This window comes from Rattus norvegicus, chromosome 1 (assembly GCF_021556685.1).
Source record: "Rattus norvegicus strain SHRSP/BbbUtx chromosome 1, alternate assembly SHRSP_T2T, whole genome shotgun sequence".
Taxonomy (NCBI): domain Eukaryota; kingdom Metazoa; phylum Chordata; class Mammalia; order Rodentia; family Muridae; genus Rattus; species Rattus norvegicus.
Window position 1 is genome coordinate 92,025,753 of NC_141534.1, and position 26,726 is coordinate 92,052,478.

At 51.8% G+C, this 26,726-nt stretch overlaps 1 protein-coding gene across 21 annotated transcripts in view; it reads right to left on the minus strand.

Annotated features, from left to right (window-relative positions):
• Pou2f2 (POU class 2 homeobox 2) overlaps window positions 1-21,302 on the minus strand; it is an 87,426-nt gene extending 66,124 nt beyond the window's left edge. For 10 of the 21 annotated variants that reach the window (XM_087584108.1, XM_087583846.1, XM_087583381.1 and 7 more), the window contains exons 1-2: window positions 21,149-21,302; window positions 1,549-1,609 (exon numbers count right to left, since the gene is read on the minus strand). The gene's annotated coding sequence lies outside the window, so the exon portion shown is untranslated. Of the gene's footprint in view, window positions 1-1,548; window positions 1,610-15,221; window positions 15,309-18,985; window positions 19,071-19,996; window positions 20,062-21,148 lie in introns of those variants that run through there. The other 11 variants (XM_087584417.1, XM_087584894.1, XM_087584754.1 and 8 more) reach the window with 3 other exon arrangements.
• Window positions 21,303-26,726: the final 5,424 nt, after the last annotated feature.

The following is a 26,726-nucleotide window of genomic DNA, read 5'->3' on the forward strand; positions in this document are numbered from 1 at the left end:
AAAAAGTGGTTTGGACCACACAGAGATCTTTGAAATTTTACATTAGTCATTAGCATTTAAAACTGGGAGATGTCCCATATAAATGTTTGTTTATCCTTCCTTTCTTTCCTTTTCCTCTTTGAGACAGGGTCTCATGTAGCCCAGGCTGGCCTCAAACTCACCATGTAAACAAGGATGCCCTTGTCTTTCTGCTCATTCCGCCTCCACCTCTCGGGTGCTGCGATGGCAGGAGTGCCTATTCCGTGCAGTGCTGAGGACGGAACCCAGGGTGTGGCGTATTCTGAGTGAGCAGAGCGCTGGATTAACCAAGCTGCCACCCTAGTCCTTACCTTATGTTCCTAGTCCTTCTGTTTCTCTTGAAAACTCAAAGCCTAGCGACTCAGGGCTGTCTGTACAGCCTGGAGCTGCCCCTCCCCACTGTCCAGTGCACCATGATCCCTGCCTTGGATGACAAACATGGGCTACAACTGTCCTTAGCTTCCCAAAGTGCACCTGGGGTGATTCGGGGCCTGCAGACCAGGAGGCCCTGAAGGGTGACAGGTGGCTCTCCAGGACCCTGAAGCTGGGGTTCAGTTGCTCTAGTTAAACAGGGCTGTTAGCATGAAGGGGGGGTCCCCACATCACAGACCTCACTACCCACCACCCCTGCCACTCATTGCCAGGAGAAGGGATGACAGAGGGCGGAAGGTGTCAGAGTAGAGCCTGCAGCAGGGCGAATACCCAGGCCTGCGGTCCCCACAGTACTGAACCCCCTGGGAGTTCGGGCTTCATTCTGGGAGCCTTGCTGGGCTCTGAGAATCCTGAATTGTTCAGGGGTTGTTTCCAGCTGTGTCTGAGCTTCTGCCGCCTGGGTCTCCATGCTTTGGAGAGTAACCTCCTTCATCTTCACACACACCTCACCATGGAGGGAGCTGGGAACCCCTCTCCTCTGACTGGAAGAGGGAAACTGAGACACACCTGCAATCCCTTGACCTATCCGTCTGTCTTTCCTCTACCTTCTTCTGTCCTCACAATTTTGCATGAGATGGGCACGCTTTGTTACCTTGATTTTAAAATATCGAGATTTATTTACTTACTCTTATTTGTGTCTGTAGTGGGGTGCACATGCTACGGTTTGTGTGCAGAGGTCAGAGGATAACTAAGAGGAGTCGGTTCTCTCCTTCCACCATGTAGATCCAGGGATTGAACTCAAGTCCCTCAGGCTCGATGGCAAGCACCTTAAACCAGCACGCCGTCTTGCTGGCCCCTTGTTCTCATTTATAGATAACAGCACGACAGCACTGACTTTCTCAAATCCCTTGTCACCATCCACACCCGCCAGGGATGCAAAGTAAGCCACCACAGTCCGCAGTCACTGACACCCAAAGTCTGTCCAGGAAGCCACGGAATACGCCGAGGAAATAAAATGCCAAACAGAACATCACCTCTGGGGAGCAGAAATGGCACAAGCAATGGTAGCCACCCCCAAGGGGAGGTCAGGGGTGGGGATTCAGGAAAGCAAGAAGCCCGGAGCATAGAAACACACAACTTGCAAGCCACAACTCTTACCTCTTGGGCAGACGGAGCAAAGCTAATACATTCAGGCCACCAACCCGGTCCAGCCGAGAACCTGGAGGGAGAGGAAAAAGAGTGAGTATCCCTCTGCACTGGTCTGGACCTCGTGTAGGCTGAGGCTCCCCCTTGAGTCGAGAGGGTCTCCTCCTATATCCCCAACAGCAGCTGTAAATCCACACACCATGGGACCAAGCGCCTGAGACTTAGGTCCTATTGGCTGCTCATTGGTCTCAGTGGCCACTCATAGCCTCCGAGACTCAATGTTCCCACCCTATAATGGGCACACTGGTACCTGCCCTTGTTGAACACCCGTCCTCCCATCAGATGGGAAGCTTTTGCTGTTGTCTTGGTTTTAAATTATAATTGTGTATTTTGGGTATGCCCCCCCCTGTGTGTGTGTGTGTGTGTGTGTGTGTGTGTGTGTATGTGTGTGTGTGTGTGTGTACAGCACACATGTCAAAGGACACACAGTACAGATCTAAGAACAATGGCAGGAACTTTCTCATTCTACCGTGTGAAGCCCACTGAACCATCTCTGCTGTGTGTCCTGATTTTGAGACAGGCTCTTACCATGCATCTCCAATTGGCCTGGAATTTGTGCATAGATCAGGCTGGCCTAACTCAAAGAGCGTCTGTTTCTGCCTCCCCAGTGCTGGATTACAAGTGTGAGCAACCACATCCAGCCCTATTAATTTTTTTGAGATCGCCTTTCTGTGTTGCTATGTAGCCCAGGCTGGCCTCAAGCTCATGATCCTCCTGCCCCAGCCTCCTGAGCACTAGGATTCCAGTGTACCACCAGGATCCCTGGTTCAGGAAGTCCCTGGGCGAATGAGAACTCCATGCTGCAATGTTAGCATTTGGCAGAGGACCTGGCAAGTTTGAAGCGCTCTATAAGATCATAAATGGATGGATGAATTAATTAATTAGAAAACCATCTTAAATGAGTGCTGGCAAGATCTGTGGAGAAGTAAATCTGAGAGGGTTGATTATTATGAAGCACCTATGAATATTGGGGACATGAAAATATAAGGTTGCAGTATTTCTGACGTGGATGGATGTTTGTGTATTCAATTGTTCATTTGCGCAACATATATTTCCGTTCCTTTCTTTCCCTCTCTCCCTTCTTCTCTCCCTTCTACCTTCCTTCTTCTCTTAGAGATGGGACCTTGATTGTAGCCCAGGCTGGCCTGGAACTCACTGTGCAGTCAGTCCACAATGACCTCAAACTCATGATCCTCCTGCTTCAGCTTCATTGGCGGTGGGAGGGACTACACGCTTGTGCCACTGTATTTGGCAAAGCACTGAGGTTTTTCTAAAGCATCTCTTACCCAAGTGTGGAGTCAAGACATGGATTAGACAAAGTGTCTGTCCACCCCCCCCCCCCAGGGTTAATGTACAGATACAGAGAACGGAGCTGTCACAGGTGTGATACGGTGAGCAGAAGGTGCCAGGGGACGCTAGTATTGCCTGAGGGAAGACTGAGGAAGCAACAGCCAACCAAATCTAGAAGATGAATGAACTTTGGTTCAGGTGGGCAAACCATCCCCAAGGAAAACCAGCTTCTAAGCCTCTTCAGTCCTATAGGCTGGAAGACAGAGGCTCCTACCTTCTCCACTGTGCAGGTGAGGCAACAGGGGCCATGTCTTAAAGCCAAAGTCCTATGTAGTTTGTTGAGAGACAGATGCAGTTCTATAGCTTGGGTCACCCTGCCTGCCACCGAAGCCTCCTGCATATGCAGGCTTCTCGGGAGAGCTGCCCAAGCCCATGGGAAGATCATTCCCTCCCGCCCCTGTCTGCAGGGGCATTTAGGGAAGGGGCAGGGACTGTGGGGCACAGGAGGTCTCATTGGTAACAGGATTTCTGGGAGGCGTCCCTCACATAGAGACTGAGAAACAGACAGTGAGCCATGCTGAGAGAGATGGGGACTAGCTGGGCATGAAAGTTCTCATGTTAGCATGTGGGAGCCTAAGGCAGCTCAAACCTAAGGATCATGAGTTCGAATCCAACTAGGAACATAGAGCAAGACTCTCTCTCAGAGTTAGAGGCTGGGGGAATCGATATGTGCTGACCACAGGAGCATCCCCCGAACCCACATTAAGAATGCTTGGTGTGGTGCTCACAATCCCAGTACTGGGGAGGCAGAGAGGCAGGAGGATCTTAGGGCTGCCTGGCCAGGCCTCAGATCCCAGTGAGAGACTACTTCAAAAAACAAAGTGGATGGCTAGTAAATGAATGACACCAAAGACCTCCACAATCACCCCATACACATACACCTACCTATACATGCCCATTCCACAAACAAACACTCGGTTACATACATATGCACCCATCCTCCCAACACACACTGTTGTGTAACAATGTCCTCTGAAAGAGAAGTATTCTGTACTGCTGGGGAGCTCCTTAAGCAGGAAAGTGAACAACTCAAAGTAGTTTCAGGAAGTTCCTAAAACCAACCAGACTCACTAGACCCCCTCCCTGCCAGAGTAAGCAATAAAAGCTGAGAGACCCTCTCAGAAAAGGGAAGCCAAACTGCCAAGAAGACTCCAAGACTAGAACAGCTGCCTAGAAAAAGCAGAAACCAGTTGAGCTGCTTGGGAGAGGTTTACAACAACTGAGGCACCTGCAAAAACACCTTCCAGTCTGCTGATCTGCCCAGCTGCCTACAGGCTGTGTACACATCACACACACACACACACACACACACACACACACACACACACACACACACACATCTGGACATAGTGGCTCGTGCCTGTAACCCTAGCATTTGGGAGTCTGAGAAAGGATGTTTAGTCTCAAGTTTAAAGACAGCCTGGAGTATATAGAGAGCTCTAGGCTAACCTGGGCTACAGAGTGACATTTTGTCTCTAAAAAAATAAAGAGAAATAACACAGAGAGGTAGAGACTTGAGAACCAGACACAAAGCCCAGACCCATGTGTGAACCTGTGGGTGTACTCCCAAGAAGGGAGGGGAGAGGTGGGAACCGCAAAAGAGCGGGCAAGACTAGCCGTGTGGGCTTTTATAGACGACTTTTCTAAGTCATGGCAGACAGGGCGGCGCAGATGCAAGACTGAAGCCCAGGAGATCAGAGGACGATTTGGGAAATTGGGAGAGGCATGGACTTGAGAGAGAGAGAGAAGAGAGAAAAAGACAGTGATGAGAGAGATGGGAGAGAGAAAAGACAGCAGAGGAGGGGTATAACTATACAAAGAGAACAGAAAAATCCCAAACAGGAAAAAAGGGGTCAAAGGAGCTTGGGGTCCCCCAAGTTCCCCATTCCCTCCTTTCTTCCTGAGAGTCTGGTCCGGCCTCTATCCTCAGGGGCAGGGAGTTGAGGGTCCCTGGGGGGAGGGAGGGATGGGGTGGCTCCCCTTGGGGGTTGTCCCCCCCCACGTTACACACCCCCCCACCCCAGGGCTAATCAGTGGCTGTCATCTCCACGGTGAGGTCTTGGTTAAGGAGATTTAGGGCTGGGATCAATAGGAAATTTAAAAATCGATGCAGCGCGCAGGGCAAAATCGATGGCGTTTAATCGCCTTGCCGATTCCCAGTCAAAACAATTAGCCGCGCTGAGTGTTGAACACGGTGGCGACACGGCATTAACCGTCAATATTGGTGTAAGTGATGGCGGGCGGGAGGGGAATCCCCAGTCTCAGAGGAGCCCCCCTCAGTCAGACAGAGCCTTAGGGCTGGGGTCTTCCCCCAAGGCAGCTCGCAGGCCCTACCTGTGTTTCTCAGCCCTCTGCCACCTTCACCTGCACAGTGCCCCATGGTCAGCACCACCCTGGAGGGCCAACTCCAACTCTGCCATCCCACTTTTCAAGTTCAGGACTCCCACCTGTCCTCCGCAGCGGGGAGAAAGACCCTTTCCAAGCAGCTATCTGCAGGCAGAGCCTAGCGGGCCGTGCACTATCCTCTAACTGGTGCATGGATGAGCCCCTCTCATACACCTTGGCATCGTGAGAAACAGAGCTGGCTGTCACAGGCACAGGAAGCAGCAGAGCCAGGACCCGAACCTTGTCCCCTGAGGCTGCATCACAGAAGGCAGATTCCAGATTACACAGGACAAAGTCAGGTCAGGTTTGGGTCCCCTTGCCCCTCAGTTTTTCTCCCAGTCAGTAGCTATACGGCTTGGCTGTTCCTGGGGTCATCTACCGTCCATCTGACGTAGAATGAGGTACCTGAGGGCAGGGCGAGGTCAGGTATGAGCCTCAGCATCGTCCAGAATAGGATGTGGCTGCACACTGGGACTTGAGGACAGACCTATGATGATGGTGTCACTTCTCTCCCAGGAGACAGCCTGCCCATATACATCTCCACTGAGGGACAGGGCAACACAAAGATATGACCACGCATGTCTCTATCAGTGCGGTGGATACTGCCTAACACAGTCTATACACCGAAGATTGTCGGATGTTCTGCAAGTGAGGTCGCAGACTGCTCTAAACTCCCGGTTTCACTGCAAACACACGGCTGAGGACCTGGAGACTCAGAAAGGTTAAGGCCCTCTCTCCAAGGTCACACAGCTGAGAGGAAGGCAGCGCTGACTGCCTGAGCATAGGACATAGTGCAACTGCACAGCAAGGGAGGGGTGGGACAGGCAGCCCATACCTAAAGAGACAGCCAAAAGTGGCTCATCTGGCCCAGGCTCCCAAAGTGGGGGTCCCGTGTGGGGATGGTCGTTGTTCCTACAGCCAGCTGCTCCCAGGCTCTGAAAGCAAGAGGGGACACGTGGGCTAGGGAGGAGGCCCATGAGATGAGCGGGGATTGAACTGACAAGGTCCTAATCAAATGGTCAATATCGCTGACCTGACCACTTAACCTATTGATAAGCTGGCAAGGATGTAGCAGGCAGCGAGTGGGCTTGGGGAACGCGGCAGCAAGAGAGTGGAGCGCTGGATGGGGTAGATAGAGTTCAGTCATCCAATGAGCATGGGTCTGGGTCTCGAGGCCTGAGCCAGGATGGTCTTCTCAAAGGCCCCTTCCCGCCCCTAAGAGGAGGAGTTGGTGGGGTTTGCTCTCTCCATGCTCCCTCCCCTCTGTTTGAGGCTAACTCAGGAGAACTATAACCATGCTATCCCTGTGTGCTCTCCATGGCGCTCACACTTGGGAGAGGACGGAACATTCCAGCCTCAGTCCCCTCACCTGTCACCTGGGGACCATGACAATTGGGACATCCGTGAAAGAACTCAGATGTCTCATGAGTGGCTGGGGGTCGACACAGTAACCGATGTCAAAGCAGCCACACAAAGGAATGCTGTGGGGCTAGGCAGAGAAACACACCTGAAATAAACTTACCAGCACAGACTTGTCAGTCAAAATCCATTTGTTGGGGAGAAATGTGATGTATAAATGTGAAGTATATAATCCCCCCCTTTTTTTGAATGAACACAGATACAACCTAAAAGAAGGAGGAGGAAAAGAAAAGGTCTGGTGCAGAAATCAGGAACCTGAGTTTGGAACCTAGAATTTGCATTCCAATAAGTTTTAAAGATAAACTATGCAGTGAGGATGGGGTAGGGAGTGCTAATGATTTGAGGCAGGGGATGGAATCAAAGGCTTCATGTATCCTAGACAAGCACTCTACCACTTAACCACGCCCCCAGCCCCTCACTGGGGGATTCTAGGCAGGGGCTCTACCACTGAGCCACGCCCCCAGCCCCTCACTGGGGGATTCTAGGCAGGGGCTCTACCACTGAGCTATACTTCCAAATTTGCTCTGATTGAGTTTGAATTCTTCATCCTCCTGTCTCTCCCTCCTGGGACGTATAAGTATAGCTGTGTATACACTCCTATTTTTTGTTTTGCTTTGTTTTTGTTTTTTCTTTCTTTCATTGAACTAGGCTACCCTGGTGTTTTTTTTTTTTTTTTCTTACCACTAAGTCTGTGTCTTCTCCTTCTCTGCAATGCACACGCGTCACAGCTTGTTAAGTAACCATCAGAAGCAGAGTTTGAACACTCTATCAGCTGGACTGCAGCCAAGGGAAGAAGTGCTCCCCACCCCAGCCAGTCAGGGTCTTCTATGCCAAACCCAGCAGAGTTCCAGAGGTTTCAAGAATGTGGGTGGGGCCTTACATAACGGTCCACATCTTTAATCTCAGCACTCCCGGAGGCAGAGGTGAATGGATTTCTGTGAGTTTGAGGCTAGCCTGGTCCACACAAAGAATTTCAGGCCAGCCACGGTTAGGTTGTGAAGCACGATCTCCAAAAGAAAACAGAACATGGGTGACTCTGAAGTTCAGAGATCACCCTATGACTTTGGCTATGAATAAGTGGGCAGGATAGGACCAAGCTCGAGTCTGTCCCGCTTCCTTATCAGGAAACTGAGGGCTAACAGAAAGTCCCCCAGGTTTACACAGCTGCTCATTACAGAGCCAGAAGCAGGAACTGGGACTCCTGGCTCCTGCCATCCCAAGGCCATGAGGAAAGAACTCTAAGAGTAAATGCTCACACAGACCATGGAGGGTGCATGCGCTCTCCAGCTGCAAGACCCCGAGTTAAAACTGATCCCATGACATGGCAGCATCTGACTCCAACCTCATCAGCACTTGAGCTGGAAGCAGAGGCATCAAGGCTGAGAGGCCATGGGCTGGGGGAGATGGCTCAGTGGGGAAAGGACATGGAGACGTGAGTTCGAGTCCCCAGCACCCACATGAGAAACTCGGCATGACTGTGTGTGAAACCATTAAGTTGGGGCTTTCACTCCAGTGAGAGACCCTGTCTCCCATCACCCCTGAAACAGGTTTTCTCTGTGTAGCCCTAGCGATTTTGGAATTCTCTCCGTAGACCAGACGGGCCTCGAACACAGAGATCCACCTGTCTCTGCCTCCCCAGTGAAGGGATTAAAATCGTGCGCCACCACGCCCAGCCCAGAGAGACCCTGTCTTCAAGGAATAAGGTAGAGAGTGACAAAGGTGTGTGGCCTCTTCCTGTGCCTTCTACACACACATGGGCAGACGCTGGTACACACACCCACACAGCACACAAATTAATCAACTGGTTAACTAATACTTAATTTAAAAAATTCCAGGCCAAACTGGGCTACAAGAGTTTCTGAAGCAAACACAACAAACAAAGACAGGAGATCTCCAAGCCCCTCACTGTGTGGCCGTGACTGAGTCGCATCACCTCTCTGAAGCCAGTCTGCTCGGGTGTAACGTAAGGAGAGTGGTACTTGTCTCGGAACGCTCCTGCGAGACATTGCGTGGGCAGTCTCTGCTCAGGAACTCAGCAGGGCACAGACACAGAGAGAGTAGCGAGTGCGTGGGCAGAAAAGATGATTTGCCGTGTGCCCCCGGGGGCGGGGGGCTGAGAAATGGCGGGGTAGGGAGGTCTTTGGTAGCCTGAGCAGGTGAGCAAATGCAATAGAGATACCTGGCTTAATATGCCCCTGTGTTCGTTCGTTCATTCATTCATTCATTCATTCAGCATTTCCCAATTCTGATTCTAGGCTAGACGTCCCAGCATCTGCAATCCAGATGTAAATAAAAAAATAAGGAACATTCCCGGTGTTGATAAGAAGGAAACCCAGACGACTGAAGCTGGCCTCTCATCTCTGAGAGTTGCTGTCTCAATGGCCCCTAAAGTCACCCTTGGGGCCTCTGCTAAAAAGTGCCGTCCCTCCCCGACCCCAGGCCTGACCTCTTTGCTGTTTCAGGTGCTGGCCGTTGTGGGTGTTCACCTTTGCAATGCACAGGGCCAGCACCAGGTCTGACTCTCTAAGGATCCCCCATGCCTGCATTTGTCCCTCCCTTTTTCTTCTTAAAGAACAACAAAACTGAATACTATAAAGTCAGGGGCTGGAGAGGGTTAGGGTTAGAGCACCATCTGCTCTTCCAGAAGACCCAGGTTCAATTCCCAGCCCCTACATGGTAGTTCAAAAGCACGTCTAACTCCTGTTCCAGGGGCTCCGATGACTTCCTCCGACTGCTAAGGCCCCTTGGCATACTTGGTGCACACATGCAGGCAACACACACACACACACACACACACACACACACACACATAAAATAATAATAAGCAAATCTAAGTTTTTTTCTTAAGTTAAAAGCACTCAAGGCTAACAGTGATGGCACACACCTTTAATCCCAGCACTCAGGAGACAGAGGCAGATGGAGCTCTTTGAGTTCGAGGGCAGCCAGAGCTACACAGAGAAACAAAACAAACAGGCAAACAAGTTCAAAGCACCCAGAATAATGCTTAACCCCTGGCCGGCATTGAATAACAGTTGCTGTCAGTGTGGGCCCCAAACTGTGGCTGCTCACCAACCCCATGCAGAGGCCTTGTGTTCTCCATGAAGAGGCTCCTGACCTCCCTATAGTCTCAGCCAAGACACAAAAGCAGGCATCTTAAACACACACGGAGAATCCCAGCACTGCGAGGCAGGGATCTGGAGTTCAAGGTCATCCTTAGCAATGTAGTTTGGGCCCAACCTGGTTTACATGAGACCCTGTCTCAGAGCAAAACAAAAGAAAACAGGGCTGGGGCTGCAGCCCTGTGGAGCACTTGCCTAACATACACGAAAGCTCTGAGCTGTACGCCAAGAACCACTTATACTCAACATGGCAGGGCACGCTTGTGATCCCAGCATTTAGGAGGCTGAAAGCACGTGGATCAGAAGGCAGGTCTGAGGATGTAGCTCAGCTGGCCGAGTGCCTGTCTAGCACCCACAAGGGACCTGGGTTCAATCCCTAGCACCCCATAAAGTGAGGGTGGTGGTGTACACTTGGAATGCTAGTACACAGGAGGTACAGGCAGGAGGATCAGGTATTCAAGGTCAATCCTTGGCTACTTAGTTTGAAGCAAACCTGGGCTACATTAGACACACCATCCAAACAAAGCCGCTTTGAGTCTCCAGCAGACAGGACACAACCGGTTTGTCGGTGTCTTCCGCAGCTTATAGACTATTATTCCCCCGGAAAGTGAGCCCCCTCGCTCGTGTTTGACATTCTTCTCCTGTGTGACATCGCTTGGGCACACACCACTGATAGATTGTTGAGTGTGCTGAACTGGGTGCTGAGATGCGGCCGTGAACAAGACAAGACCTCACCCTATGAATTTCTAGTGGAAGAAGAGATAGGGCAGGAAGAAAATACACGTGAGGACTACAGAAGGAAATGAGGCGGGCGGGGGTGGATCGCGAATGATATTTTAGATCGAATGGTCAGTAGTGCTGTCATTTGAACAGCTTCCCAAATGAGTGGAGGAGGTGAGGGCTTTCCTGCCGATGTTCACAACTGCAAAGGCCCTGAGGCAGAGGATGGGTTTAAAGAATGACAGGGAAGTATGTGGCTCCATCTCTGGGAGCTAACATAAAAGGAGTAAAATTCAAGCGGGCAGGCAGGCACCAGCTCACATAGGGCTTTTGTATGGGAGAGGGGTCCCATGTAGCCTAGGCTGGCCTTTAACTTGCTTTGTAGTCCAGGCTGGCCTTCAACTCCTGATCCTTTGGTGTCTACATTTTTGTTATTGATGTTACAGTCCTGGTCCACAGTGCCTGGGTTTTCTTTCCTCCTCCTCTGCTTTTGTTGCTGTTGTGTGTATATATGTGCATGTGCTGTATATGTGTCCATGCGTGTACACATATGTACAAGTGTGTGTGCATGCGTGTGTAGGTGCATGTGGAGGCCAGAAGTCGAGGTTCGCCGGCTTCCTCAATCTCTCTCCACCATATTAGTTTTCCTTTATGATTATCTCGGGCAGGAGTGTGTGTGTGTGTGTGTGTGTGTGTGTGTGTGTGTGTGTGTGTGTGTGTGTGAAACAGAGCACAGTAGCATGCATGTAGACATCAGAGGACAACTTCCTGGAGTTGAGTTCTCTGTGGGTTCCAGGAATTGAACACAGGTAGGCAGGCTTGGTGGCAAGGGCTTTTACCCACTGAGCCATCTTGCTGGCCCCTTTCACCTTATATTTTGAGACAGGTCTCTCACTGAAGCTGGAGCTCAGTTCAGCCAGACTAGCAAGCTCCAGGGACCTGCCTGTCTCTGTCTCTCCAGCTCTAGACTGTAAGCATGTACCTCTACACCCAGCTTCTTAGTGGGTACCTGACATTACACAACCAACACTTTACCAACTGAGCCATTCCCCTGAGCCATCTCCCTGGCCTGTGGGTAGCTTTTCTCTGTGTGAGGAGCTGACAGCTCCCCCTAACTGTGGTGCTCCTTTGCCCTCAAAGCTGGAGTCCTTGTCTCTTCCCCATATAGACTATGGGGTGTCTGATCCACACAGCTCCAAGAGTCAGCCCCCCAAAGCTTTGATAAGCCTCCAATGTTCCTAGCAGGGCTCTATCAAGGCCCACCTCCCCATCCCAGGGATCCCTTCTGAAACAGAAAGGGGGCTGACTTCCCTCAGCCCGACCACCAGAGGCCTCAGGAAACTGTGAAGTAGCAGTAGCTGCTAGAGAGGATCCCAACTCCCATGCCCTGGCAAGTCTCCATTCGAGGGCAACTGACACCAGTTCGTCTCCAGCTGGTGGCCAAGAGTTGTGGCCAGGAACAAGGAAAGACATGAACACCACCAGGAAAGGCCTTCACCGGGGATCCCTGCACAGACAGGGACAGCAGAAAGGCGTGGATCTAACCCCTCTTCCCCACCAGGCTCTGAGCCAGCCCTGCTAGGCTTACTCCCTGGACCTTCTTCAGGTGCCAAACATGCCATCAGGACTGAATCCCCTTAGAGCTGTGTGAAGTCTCTTCCGTTCTCATGATCTTCCTGCTGTTAGTGGGACATTCCACTCTTCTGCCACCTCGAACCTATACCTACCCACCTGTCCCCACGCACCTGTAGCTCTCCACCTGTCCCCACAGTGCCTCGCAGACGAGGCCTCCTAGAGTCTCCTTCCACGGTGCCTCTTGCGTTTTGTGTATCTGGTCACAGTCCCCAGACCTGGACCACAGCTGAGGGACCCCATAATCCACCTAGGGACACACCCAGAGCAGTCTCCCAGGGACAGATGTGCCACAGTGGGGGAGGCATGTCTGAACCTTGAGTTATTTATGCCTGTGTGGCTTTGAGGACGAGAGAGAGAGAGAGAGAGAGAGAGAGAGAGAGAGAGAGAGAGAGAGAGAGAGAGAGAGAGAACGAGAACCTACAACTCTTGGCTTGAACAGCCTTTCCTCCTCAAACCAGTGGTCCTCAACCTTTGGGTGGTGATCCCTCTGAGGTCAAACGACTCTTTCTTAAGGGTCACCTAAGACCGACAGAAAACACCGATATTCACATTACAGTAGCAGGATTACAGTTATGAAGTAGCAGCGAAAATAATTTTATGGTGGGGGGGTCAACACAACATGAGGAGCTGTATTAAAGGGTTGCAGCCTTAGGAAGGTTGAGATCCGCTGTTCCAAGGTGTTACACATGACCTGCTTCCATAAGGTCCCTCCCCACCTCAATCCTGCAGCTTCCGTTCCTCTTCCCCTCTGGTTCCGGGAGGCCTGTGGGCACAAGTGTGCTCTCTAAACCGCTGGTTCATTTCCCCGTGATCAAGGATGAGACCTGGCACACGCAGGCACTCAGCATGTGAGCAACAAGCAAATTAACTCCAGAAACATTTTCGGACTTAAGCATCGACCCAGATTCATTTCACTGTAATGGATCGAGGGCCAAGCAACCATGTTCTGTCACTCGGTGTGTCTGGTTTGGTCACCACAGGTGCCTTCCCCATGGCTTCGGAACTAAGCGGTGTGCGCTCACAGGCACATGGGCTGGGGCTTCACCGTGTTCCAGTATTTGCCTTTTACGATCTCCATGGGAAAAGCCGTCCACAAGAAGAGCATCCTGGCATTTTGGTATTAGTCTTGTCTTGCTTGCCTGCATAGACGTCTGGCTTGTCATAGCCTTGTACAGAGGGTTACCCTTGTTTCCAAATCCTATGTGTCCATTTCAGCATCTCTGTAGACACACGCACCTATGTCTGTGTGGATTGGCTGCCTTAGGACTTACAAGCACGGCTTATGTATGACTTACTCATTTTCCAAGAGCCTCTCTGACGCAAAGCACCGGTAACCTGGGTCAGGGCCCGTGGCTACATGTGTTTGCTGCAAGAGTTGCTTTTCTATCTTTCCTGTTTTGGAGATGTGGTCTTTCAACTGACCTTGAACTCTCTGGGTGGTCAAGGGTGCCGATGAACTCCTGATCCTTGAACCTTTACCTCCTGCGTGCTGGGATCATAGGTGTGAGTCCCTGAGCCTGTCTTATGTGACACTGGGGATCAAACCCAGGGCCTTGTGCAGTTAAAAAGCACTCCATTGACTGAACCATGTCCCCAAGCCTGTCATATGGTCTGGAATCCAGGTGTCTCTATTTCAGAACCCATGCCTACATCTGCACGTGTGTCTGTACATGCATTCATGACTTATGAGTGTGTGTGGTGGGGGGACGCACGCCCGCTCGTGTTTTACAGGCATGTGTAACCTGTGTGCCTTTCTTCCTCTAGCTGCTGCCTGCCGTCTGGATGAAGTGCCTCCTCTCTATCTTGCTCACACACACCCATGCTCATATGCCCTGTGTGGATGGGGAGGGGGCCCCCCCCGGTGTCAGCAAGCTCCCATGTCACAAGGTTAATTTCTCTGCAGCCAGGCAGGCTGGGCCCTGAGGGGAGTTGTGGGGGAGGGGCTGGTCCCCACAGCCCCTCTGATAAATATGTATTTGGGACTGCTGTGCTCAAAGGTCATGGGGGTGGGGAGGGGAGTGGTCTGCACTGTGCTGGGCTACTGGAGCCCAGCCGAAAGCCCAGTGTGGGTTGTACTGACCTCCCTCCAGAGGGATGAGGAGATTCAGGGAGATGTCCCCTTCATTCTCGTCTGCCCCACATCACCCTTGGCCATAGCCAGAGGGAGAGAGTTGTGGACACAGATATTCAAACTCTAAAACAGGAAGGCATATAAGCCCCCACCACCACCACCTCCCGCTATCCAGAGATGGGGAGACGAACGGATGCACAAAGCCGGCCTCGTGGACCACCAGATGCATGGAGAGTTGAGGGTATGGAGCCAGAATCATTCTTTCTCACAACCGTAACCTTCCCACCAGTGCAATATACGTAAATGTATATTCTACACATAAACATTTATGTAAGAACACACGGTATACAGTGAGAGCCGTCCCTGTACACTCAGCACACCCAGAGAGACACAAAGGTGCCCTGGTTTCGACCTAAAATGTTCCTCCGAGCACTCTGTGGTTGGGCTTTGCATACATGCAAGAGTGCACACCAAGAGTGCCGACGACACCAAGTTCTGCTGAGGCGGACACACGGGACGGCCGCAGTCGAGGGTATGAACACCCATGCACGTAAGCAAGCACCCTCAAACATACAAAGACCCCAAGACACCTACGCCTGCCAGGTTGCAGCACGCAAGGTGGAGTCAGGTCAGGAACCCACCCTGCGGCATCAGAGCCTGTCTGGCCCTTTCCTCACAGAGGTGAGAAAGGCTGCCTGGTCTCTGGTCTATGCAACACACACACACACACACACACACACACACACACACACACACACACACACACACACACACAAGCTTCAGCCAAATGCGCCATCATTTGTCCAGCTCTGAGTCACATCAATTGTAGGGCCTTCCCTCCTCGCTGACCAGCCACCTCGGCCATCAGCGGCCTCGGCCATTAGCTGGCTTCTGCTTTTGGCCTGCATTTGTTGAATCTCTCTTACCTGGCAGAACCATCCGGACCATCGGAGCCCTTTCAGGGTCTGCCTGACTCTTTCCTCAGGGGAATCCGATGTACCCTGTTGTGTGACCCTCGGCCCATGCCTCGGGGTGATCCCCCTCCTCAGCACACCGCTCAGCCTGTCATCCTTCAATGACCGCTAGCCAGAGTGGTTCTTGTGTATCTGAGTGTATGCGTGTGTGAATCAGCTTCGAGGTATGTGTGTACGGTTGGTGGGATGGTACTGCTGTGTTTTAAGTCAAAAGGAATGTGTGCGTGCGTGTGTGTGTGTGTGTGTGTGTGTGTGTGTGGTGTGAAAGAGAGAGACAGAGAGAAAGAGAGAGAGAGAAAAAGAGAGAGAGGGAGGGAGGGAGGTTAGGATGTCAGCAGTTGTAGTTAAAAGTCAAAGGGTGCATGAGTGCATGGTTTTGCATATAGGAATAATGGCTATAGCAGTACTCCACGTGTGAATGTATGAATCTGCATGTGTGTATGTTCACAAACGCATGCACAAGTACTTTAGTTGCAGGAGTGGTTTGCCACATCTGTCTGTGCGCGATGTGAGGACTGCGAGGGGCTCTCTGTCTTAGGCATGGAGGGGCAGCTCAGTATAGATGCCGGCTTCTTGAGAGGTTGCGGACAAGTGGAGTGTGTCTCTCAGACTCTGTGGCCTGTGTTTGTGAAAGTGACAGATGCCGCCTCCCTGGCCTCACTGCGGCGGATTAAGTCCATGAATGCCACATGAGTCCACACCCAGGGTGGGGGAGGGTCCCTGGCCTATTCCGATGCTCTTGCAAGTGTGGGCCACAGCCCGGCTTGTTAAAGGATGCAGGGGTAAAGGGCGAGCCTCCCCCCAACCCCCACCCACACACTTCATCTCTGGAAGGGACGCTCTGTAGCTGTTGGCACACACATGAGCAAACTCGTGTTCACACATGACAGTTCCTGAGTGTCCAAGAAACACTGTCGTGAGCTGCATGTGTGTGTTTGTGTGTGTGTGTGTGTGTGTGTGTGTGTGTGTGTGTCTGTGTGATTATTCATGATTTACTCCCCTTCTAAGCCTCCATAGAAGAGGCTTTGCCATAGGAGACCAAATTCAGGTTCCACGACCCGACCTGGCTCCCGCGCCGGCAGCTTCCTCCCCACCTCCTTTGGCCATCTTGCTGCCCTCCCACTCTCTCCCTTCCTGACCCTTAAGCATCCTTTTAACTCCCATCCTCATAGCTGGAACCCATTTGTTCTTTCTTTCCTGTGCTCACGGCCAGGCGCCGGGCTGGAAGTTAGTGTTGGGCCAGGGTTGGTCCTGTTTGAGCCCAGGCCCAGGACAGTCAGTAGTTGGTACCTAACCATTATTTTCAGGTCAAGAGTAATTATATTACAATCCTAATTACCTCAGGGAACTTGACTTCACTCACATACCGATTTTTGCCACGGCAACAAATACCTATTAAATGCAAGGCCTTTGTATGGGGAGGTGGGTACCTCCAGCCTCCTTCTGAATGTGTCAAAGCTGGGGAAACGACCTGCCTCGGGGATCGAGTGGCATGGGGAGAGAGCACAGTGAGGAAAGGCATGTTTGCTACCCAGTACCACCACATGCTTCTGAAAAAGTGACCCTGGGCTCATCAGACAGGACCTAGGTCCTCCTCTGTACAGCTGTCTTTGAACAGGCCCAACCTAAACCATCTGACCGAGCAGGTTCAACCCACTCATTTTCCAGCTTTCCCCTCATGATGGAAAGCAAGACACAGGTCTTCAAAGCCCCCCACCCCAGAGTCACATAAGGCATCCATCACCTGACAGGTCCTTGGAGACAGGTCTGTGGTCTCCAGGCACAGGGAGGAGTTGGGGGAACGGTCCAGAACGTCACTGGGACAGCTGAGGAGGACTGGCAGTGGATTCCTGCACACAAAGCTCACCACCGGGAACCAAAAACCCCTTGACTCTGGCCCCAGCTCGGGGGAGGGGGGCTCATGGACTAAGCTAATCATGTGTCAGAGTCTTCATCTGTAAAAGAGATTACTGTCCAGGCTCCTGTGAGAGCCAGGGGATGTGGAGGGACCCATTGTTGTTAATAATAATATATGGAGAAGAAACCAAAGGAAAACAGTAAGGGACACACTTAGGAGAGCAGAGCTGCACGGGGGAACCCCACACCCTCATTATTTCTCCATACCCAGGCTTCTCAACCAGTTCTATCCTGATAAATCCTGGAAATTAACCGGCACACACTGGAGAGGAAAACTGGTCCCTGGCACCTATCAACAACATCTGGCCAGCTCTTGGCGTGGACATCTGTCACTAGCCTCCAATGGGTCCTCATTGTGCACCAGGGCTACAGAAAAGCTCCACCAGTAGCTGTTATTTTCGTGGTTTCGCCACCATAGGCCCTGAATGTAAGGAGGGGGTGACTGTGAACCGGGTGGGAGGTGGCCCAGAGTGGCCACTGAAAAATATCTGACCAACAACGACGATGTCTAGGATACGAAGGCTAACAACGCAGGACTTGTACGCACAACCTAAGTACAGGTGTGTCCATAAATATCCACGCAAGCACACGCAGTGTGACCGAGTCCTTCGCACCGCAGTACCATGGAACCCTCTACTTTCTATAGAGACGACCATACAGTGAGGTCCGAAGTGACGGCACGGCAGCCTTCCAGACGGGCAGTCAACAGCACCAGAAAGCCAGGGTCTAGATGGCTCCAAAATTCATGGCTGGGCCTCTGCCTAGAATTATCTACAAATCCGGTAGAAGACTGATTCTGGTTCAGCTAGAGCTACTGTCTGAGCCCCTGATCCATTTCTGTCTTTGCAGGCCACCGGCTTCAGTCTCCACAGAAGAGGATACTTTGTTACTACGGAGAGGCTAAAGGAAGGTTGTGAGGGGGGCAACTGTGGGAGGGTAGGTATTTTCTTGTTTTGTTTTCTTGAACCCAGCTTCATGGATGCTGGATGCTGTGCAAACATGATGTCCAAGCCCACCCAGCCTCCCACCTTCTTGAGCAAGCGAGGCACCTGTCCGCACTCCACCTAGACCTTGCTTTGAAAACCTGCCTACCCTCTTATCCAGGACCCACGGGAACTCCCAATGACAATAACAACAGTAACAGGCTGTGCAGAAAGGACATTTTCACATTCGTGACTCTGACATGCATGCCACATGTCCAGTAACCGCACATAGGAGCTTTACTCAAGCACAAGAGTCTTGTGTCCACCGCTGATGCCACACTTAAAACATGGCCCTGCACACTCACAGACACTGCCACACATGAGCCAGAGAGGGCCTCCCCCATGCACATAAAACGGATGGCACGAAAAATATAAGGGGAGAAGAAACCCGTCCAAGTACACACCAGACTCCCTCTTGTATGTGGATCATCCACAATAGAGGTATTAGGCACTTGACCCTCACTACAAACATCTGTCACCATTCTACACTCTCAGCTCACCTCTTCTACGACTCTAGAACCCTTCCTACAGTTAGCCTGTCCTGAACACCTCTTCGTTACTACGAAGACCTTGAATACACGCATGCTGCAGCCACGACCTGATTCTGTACACACCAGGCCCCCACCGTGCCACGGCTCTTCACTCTTCCTTTATAGGCTGTAGACTGGGAGAGAAATCCGTCTGTCAGGATGGCAAGAGTCTATCTACAACTGTGGAGCTTAAGTAGCTGACTGAAATTTCTTTAAATCTAAGACTTACGGTACTCTTACGCATAAATAAAATAAATAAATAAATAAATAAAAATCTAAGACTTACTGGTTCTAGTGCCCCAGACTCAATGGTGGAGGGAGAAAGTGGGGAGTGGTCAGCAGGCCAGGGCCTTTCTCTTGGGATCTCTCACCTGAGATGAAAAAGCTCTAAGGACCCTCTCAGACAGATGCCCTCACACCCCCAGTTCCTCCCGGGCTCCCTCCTGTGTGGTTTTCTTCTCTGTCCACACCCTTCTCTCTCAATGGGGCCAAGACCACAATCATGAGCCCTCACTTTGGTTCTTACACACACACACACACACACACACACACACACACACACACACACACACACCAGGGAGGCTTCAGCAAGACTTTCCCAGAGGCCAGAAAAAGATAAGAGGTGGTCCCAAGACCCCAGGACAGCCCCGAGCCCCCACCACTGGTAAACTCAGCATGGCGATCTGTGGGATTTGGTGGTAGAGGTTAGAGTCTGGTGGGAAGTTAGGGGGCCCTTGCCTAAGCATGGAGCCCCTCTCCCTGGCACCCTGTTCAATGCTGAGGCTGCAAAAGTGTTGGATAAATGAAAACTGAGGGAGGGGGAGGGGATGGGATAGGGGAAATGAGTGGGAGGGGGAGAGAATGAAATAAAGGGGGGGAAGCTGGTAGAAAGAATGGAAAGAGAAAGGAAGACAACCTGGGGGAGGGAATCTGTCAGTGAGAAGAGGAAGAGGAAAAACTGGGGGAAAGAGAAGACATAAAAGAGAGAAAAGAGCATGAAATGACAAGAGGGAAAGAAAGGAGCAGGGAACAAGAGGCCGCCAACGGGGTTCCCCAAGTTACAGACTTGGCCGAGAGAGCTGAGGGGTGCGCTGCGGCTCCCTAACCTCACTCTGGGGCCCCTGGGCTCCGCTTTCCACATCTCTTCACGCCTGAGAAACACCACCGCCTCTCCGCGTCCCATCCCGGCTGCTTCCACTTCCCGTTCTCTACCCTTTCTGCTGGCCGAGGCACCCCATTCCTTTCTCTCACGCCCCCATTCCCACCCCAAGCCTTTTCTTGTTCCCAGTCCCCTTACCTCTCCCCCCCATGCACCCTGCTTGCTTCCGAGCTTCAGACAGCATCACCAACCATCGCCACACTAAACCGGCCCCCACACCCCCAGGAAGGAGGGGGGAGAGGAAAGAAAAAAAAAAAAAAGCAAGCGATACCGCCACCAGTCCTGAACCCTCTCGTCTCATTTTCTTTACGGTTACCCCTTCCTCAAATGCTGGTTAAAATAGGGTATCCCACCCAGCCCTGGGAGCCTCTCCGAAGCCACGACCAGCCAGGAGCGGATACCACCTCGCCTCGCGTCTCCAAGCTCACTCCTTTTTGTGTTCGGTGGCCCCAGAAGCGATGTGTTTTGTTTTCAACACCTTTTTATTGGTGTGATTGTCCCCCCCTTTTTTCCCCTTTTCTTTATTTTTTTGGCTTGGGGGGCGGCGATGATGAAGCGCCCGCCGCCTGCCTCTTTCGCCAGCTCCGGGGCTGTCTCCGGCTCTTTCTCTAGTCTGCGCTCCCCGCCTCCCTCCCTTTTTCTTCTCTGTCTCGGCTCTCGCTCTTCCGTCCTTTCAGCTCTGTCCTCCGCCGGCTGCCTTCTCTCTCTCTCCCGCTTCCCCCTTCATGCCTCTTCTTTCCCCATCCTTTTTGCCTCCTCTCTTTTTTTTTCTTCCCTCTTCAACCTCTCAATCCCCATTTTCCCCATCCCAACCCCCCTTCATCTCTTCTTTGGTTCCTTCACTGCCATCAACAGCAAGCCGATCTCCCACACCACTCTCGCCCCCAAATAATAAAAATACCCAGCCGGGGGCAAAGCCTGGGTGCGAGCGCCGGGAGGGAAGCGAGAGGGCCGGGGCCGCAGCAGCGCGGGCAGCCGGAGCGCGGTGCGGAGCGAGCGGCGCCCGCCCGGCTCCCGCCCGGAGAGCTCTCTGCAATAGGCCGAGCCGGCTGCATTAAGCTTCTTGCAATCAATAAAGCGCGGGTCAGATTATGCAAAGCGCAGATATTAATATGCAAAGTTTTAAAGATTTTTAAATGGAAGGGCGAGCGCGGCGCGGGCGGGCGGGCAGGGGCTGCGAGGGGAGAGGGAGGAAGGGAGGGCGGGCGGGCGGGCGCGCAGGCGAGCTGGGGAGAGGAGGAGGCTGCCCGCCGCCCGCCCGCCCGGCTGCGCCGCGCCGCCTTGCCTTACCGCTGCTCCCATCGGTAGGCGCCGCTGTCTTCGCCATGCGCGTCAGCTGCACGGCTCCGAGGGGATGGCCGAGGAGGAGCCGCCGCCGCCAACGCTACCCCCGCTCCCGCTCCCGCTCCCGCGCCCGCTCGCTGCCTGCTGCTGGCGCTGCTCTGGCCGCTGCTCCTCGCCTGAGCTGCCGGCGCGAGCCCAGGCGCGCGCCATCCCCGGCTCCCACCTTGTCCCCATGGCAACCCCGGGCCCAAGGATGCTCAGAGAGAGAGCGCGAGCCAGAGAGCGAGGGGGGGAGAGAGGGAGAGGGAGAGGGAGAGGGCGGGGAGCGCAGGGGACACTTAGGCAGGGAGAGGCCCGAGACCCACAGAGACACAGAGACTCAGAGATATGCAGAGATACGCTGAGATAGAGACACGGAAATGGGAAAGGAGAGAAAAGCAGAAGGGGACACCGACACAAGGGGAAACCCTGACACACAGAGACACACAGAGATATCAGAGATACGGAGAGATACAGAGACATAGAAAAAGGAAGAGAAGTCGTGAACAGAAAGGAACTCACTCAAAGACAGGGAGAGGGAGACCCTCAGGCCCAGAGACACACAGAGACAGAAACAGAGACGATGCTCAATGACAGAGACACAGAGACACCAAAAAACAAATAGATGCGTTGGAGAGAGAGAGAGAGAGAGAGAGAGAGAGAGAGAGAGAGAGAGAAGAGAGAGTGGAGACTCAAAAGCAAGAAAAGGCCCTAAAGCCGAGGTGCAAAGAGACACCCAGAGACAAAGAGAAAGAGAAAGGGAAGAAAGAAGAGCAAGGGTAGTCCAAGAGGTAGAGAAATCCAGAAGCAGAGAGAGGTCCAGAGATGTACAGAAATACACAGACCCAGGGATGGAGGCGTGGGGAGCAAACGGGGCATAGAGATAGAAGCACCAAGAACCACAGAGACACCCAGAGACAAAGAGATAAGGAAAAGAGGTACACGCAAGGGAGAGATGAGAGACAGGAAGTCAGCACTGAAACAGAGCCCCACAGAGACAGAAAAGGGCAGACTGAGAAAGAGGGAGAGATAAAGGCAGAGAGATAAGGGTCAGAGGCCAACGAGAGAAGGGAGGTAGGGACAGAGCACTCCGAAGACGAAGGTGCAGAGATGATGGAGTTAGACCTGGGTAATGAGAGATGAGGAACCAAGGAACGCAAGAAGAACGGGCAGTACCAGAGGGACCCCAACAGAGACCAGAAGATCCAGAGACACGGAAAATGGCAGAGTGTGGAAAAGTGAAAGCTAGACGAGGGACAAGTTAAGATGAGTGTGTGTGTTGGGGAAGGGGGCCAGAACTATGCATGGGATGAAGAGTCACGGAAAGACATGGCGGGGAAGACACAGAAAGTAAGGTCTCAGCCGCAAAACAGGTCTAGAGACAGACGCTGAGAAACACAGACCTTGGCACTCCCGAAAGGAGAAGGCCTAAGGAGACACAGGGAGTGCCCGGTGGAGGCTGACCCTGGACGGGGGCTCTCTGATGAACAGAGGTGTGTAAGGAGAGTTGAGGTAGAGACAGGGAGAGTGGCAAAGTCCAAAACAGAGACCTGTACGATGCGGGGAAGGGGGAAGGGACACAGGGACAGAGCCCAAAGAAAACTGGAACGGAAAGGGTGGGCTGGGATGACAGCAGAGCCTTGGCGGGGGTGGGGGGGTGACAAGCAGGGGGACACCGAAAGGGGGAGAGCGCAAGGGTGTGGGGAGAGCGAGAGTAGAGGACCCTCTCCTGGGGAACAGTACCCGACTGGGAGAGGACCAGGGGAAGGTCCTCACTGGGTCAGCAGAGGGCTCAAGGCTTCCACCCCCTGCTGGCTGGGGCGTGGAGGTGCAGAAAGGAAGATGGGATGTCTTTGGTGCCCAGACCTGGGAAGGGATGCTGCTGAAGGGAGGAGGAGGCCAGGACCGCACGTGCTGCGATATCTTGCTACTAGCCGCAGCCACCACCCTCTGCTTTGTTACTGAGGTTTTCCTGTTGCCCCATGTATACCGAGTGTGCACACTGGATCCTTGCGATACGAGAAAAATACCACACCATCACCCCCATACTGCCCACGTGTACAGAGAAGCCTCCCGGGACCAACACTGCAAGCGCAGTTCCTAACAGAAACAAATACAGGAAATACCTACCCCGCAGGCGAGCAGAGTATCTGGGACCGGTTGAGCGTGTGCAAAAACGAACACGGAGCTACTCACTACTCCCCGATCAAGCGGCCCCGTGGGACTCACACGGTGTGCGCGAAACAAACGAACTATCTACCCCTTGCGTATAAAGTAGGCACCGCGTCTTAGGCAGTATATGCCCAACCACCTCGCCATCACTTAAGAGCGCCTGCAGAGGGGACTCTGCGGTTTGTGCACAGCACAAATAAATAGAGAGGTTTCCCCACCCCACCGGCACACAAATTAGTCATACCGGGCCCTCAGAGAATAACTGTAAGGGACATGGAGCCACCTGGTATGTTAGGTGTGATAGTGCACTCCTGCAATGCCAGCACTTTGGGAAGTGGAAGCAGAGAGATCAGGTGTTCAAAGCCAGTCCCAGCTACCTTGCAAGTTCAAGACCTGCCTGGACTACATGATACCCTGTCTCAAACAGAACGAAACAGCTCAAACAAACAAAACAAAAAATAAAAATACCACAGGAATTGGAAATATAGATTGCACAAAAGCCCTGGGTTTCAGACCCAGAACTAACAGGAGTGATAGATTATATTCGTAATCTCGGAATTTCGGAGAGCAGAGAATCACCATAAATTTGAGGCCAGCCTGATCTACATAGGGGCTAGCAAGATGGCTTATCTGGTAAAGGGGATTGCTGCCAAGCCTGGTCACCTGTTTAACCCCCAGAATTCTCATAGTAGAAGATGGACTCCCAAAAGTTGTCCTGACCTACACTCATTCACACACACACACACACACACACACACAATAAACAAACTTTTAATCTAAAAAATTTAAATTCTTTTAAATAAAAAAAACTAAACAAACAAAACAAACTCCACATAAATAGGCCCTGATGATTCCCGAGAACTTTGTTCACAGACAGGAGCACCTGGAGATTCCAGAGGGAAGTTTCGAGCCACAGAAGGGGTCAAGGGTATATTTGCATCTGCTGACCCTTGGCATCTCCAGAGCAAGTCCTGATAATCACATATACAGCAAATGGATGCTCAGTACACAAGCCCTGGAGCTAGGGATAGAAGAAATGTCACGGGATATGTGCTAAGCGCTGTAAGCTTTCTGGACGCTTTCTGGACAGTGTGTGCACAATTGCTTTGGGAGGGTGTTAGTGTCTAAAAGTTGTTTAGTGTGTGTAGGTACATATGTATGTGAGGGTGTGTGTGCATATGTGCACGTGGGGGACAGAGGTCAACTTCCTGTGGCTTTCGAGGGCTGTTCATCTGTAACAGCGTCTCTCATTGTCCAGGAACTCCACAGTTAGGCCAGGCTGGATGGTCACCGAACCCCAGGAATGCACCATGTCCCGGAGGCTGGGGTTGCAATGCAGCCATACATATTCCACAGCACCTGGCCCTTCTAGAGGTTGGAGGGTCACATCCGGAATCCTGTGCTTGCAAGGCTAGCACTTCACCAACCCAGCCATCTTAGCCTGGGGGATTTTTGTTTTAAGTTGTTGGTTTTTTTTTTAAATTTATCTTTATGTGCATTGGTATTTTGCCTTAATGTATGTCTGACCCCTTAACGGTGTCAGATCTTGGAGTTACAGACAGTTGTGAGCTGTCATATGTGTGCTGGGATTTGAACCCCAGTCGTATAGAAGAACAGTTATTGGCCTTGAATCACTGAGCCCTCCAGCCTTTTCTGCTTTTTGTTGTTGTTTTAAAAGACAGGGTTTCTCTGTGTAGTCCCGGCTGTCCTGGAACTCAATCTGTAGTCCAGGCTGGCCTTGAACTCAGAGAACTGCCTGTCTCAAGTGCTGGGATTAAAGGCATGCACCACCATGGTCCTGAATATGCCTTATTCATTGTGTGTATGTGCATGTGCGTGTGCACAAGACCAAAAGAAGAGGTTGAACCCCTAGGAGCTAGCATTTCAGGCAGTTGTAAGTTGTCTGATGTGGGTACTGGGAATCAAAGCCAGGTCCTCTGGAAGAACAGTCAGTGCTCTTAACAGCTGAACCATCTCTCCAGCCCCAGGGGTTAGTTTTGTTGAAAGCCTCACACAGTAGTCCAGCTAAGCTAGCCTGAATTCATGTCAACCCTCTTGCCTCTGTCCCCTGATTGCTGAGCTACTTGTGTGGCTTAGTATGTCCACTGGTGTTTGGCCTGCATGTATGTCTGTGTGAAGGGGTTGGATCCCCTGGAACTTGAGTCACAGACAGTATGAACTGCCCTGTGGTTGCTGGGACTTGAACCTGGGTCCTCTGGAAGAGCAGCCAGTGCTCTTGTCTGCTGAGCCAGGGTCCAATATCTCTTAATTATCCAGAATGTCCACATCTAGCAGACACAGCTTTCCTCACTTACAAAAGAAGATTCCACAGGAGATTGAAGCAAGCCCTGGATACCACTTGTCCTACGTAACTTTCTAGGAGTCCTCTTGCCCTGAGTTATGATTCCAGAACACGCCAGGATGTGCAAGGCATGCTGGCCACAACACAGAGATAATGAGTGCGCCCATGCTTCTGGGAGAGCCCTGTTTCTGGAAGTACCATATCCTCAAAGGATCATGCGTGTGTCTGAGTGAGCACACTCCCTGGACACTCCTTAATCTGTACGTTCGTATTTCAGAAGCACATGGAAAACAACCATGTCCCGGGCAGCTGAGTTGGCTCAGCGGGCAAAGGAGCTTGCTGTAAAAGTCAGGTGATCTAAATTCCGTCCCCAGAACCAACTGGACAGAAGTTATCCTCTGGGGCTGGAGAGATGGCTCAGTGGGTAATGCTCTTCCAGTGACTCGGGTTCTATTCTCAGCTTCCACACGGTGGCTCATGACCATCTGTAACTTCAGTCCCAGGGGATTCAGTGCCTTCCTTTGACCTCCTCAAGCACTAGACACATACATGGTGCACAGACATACATGCAGGCAAATCATTTAAACGTGTAAAATGAAATAAGTTGTCCTCTGGAATATACAATGTACACTAGCCTGCAAGCTGTGTTCTTTTCATTTTTTTAGGTGTGTACTTATGTGTGTGAGTGTGTGTGTGTGTGTGTGAGTGTGTGTGTATGTATGTGTGTGAGTGTGTGTATGCGTATATGTGAGTGTGTGAGTGTATATGTGTATATGTATGTGTATGTGAGTGTGTCTGCATGTGTGTGTGTGTGTGTGTGTGTGTGTGTGTGTACACAACTTTCAGGACACAACTCTCTTTTCCAACAAGTAGATGCTAGGAATTGAACTCAGGTCATCAGATTTGGCAGCAAGCACCTTTACCTGATGAGCCATTCTGACAGCCTTTCCTTCCTTTTCTTCCCTCCCTTCCTTTCTACTCTCTGTTCTCTCTCTCTCTCTCTCTCTCTCTCTCTCTCCACAAATATATATATGTTATATATGTGTGTGTTATTTATATATGTTATATGTA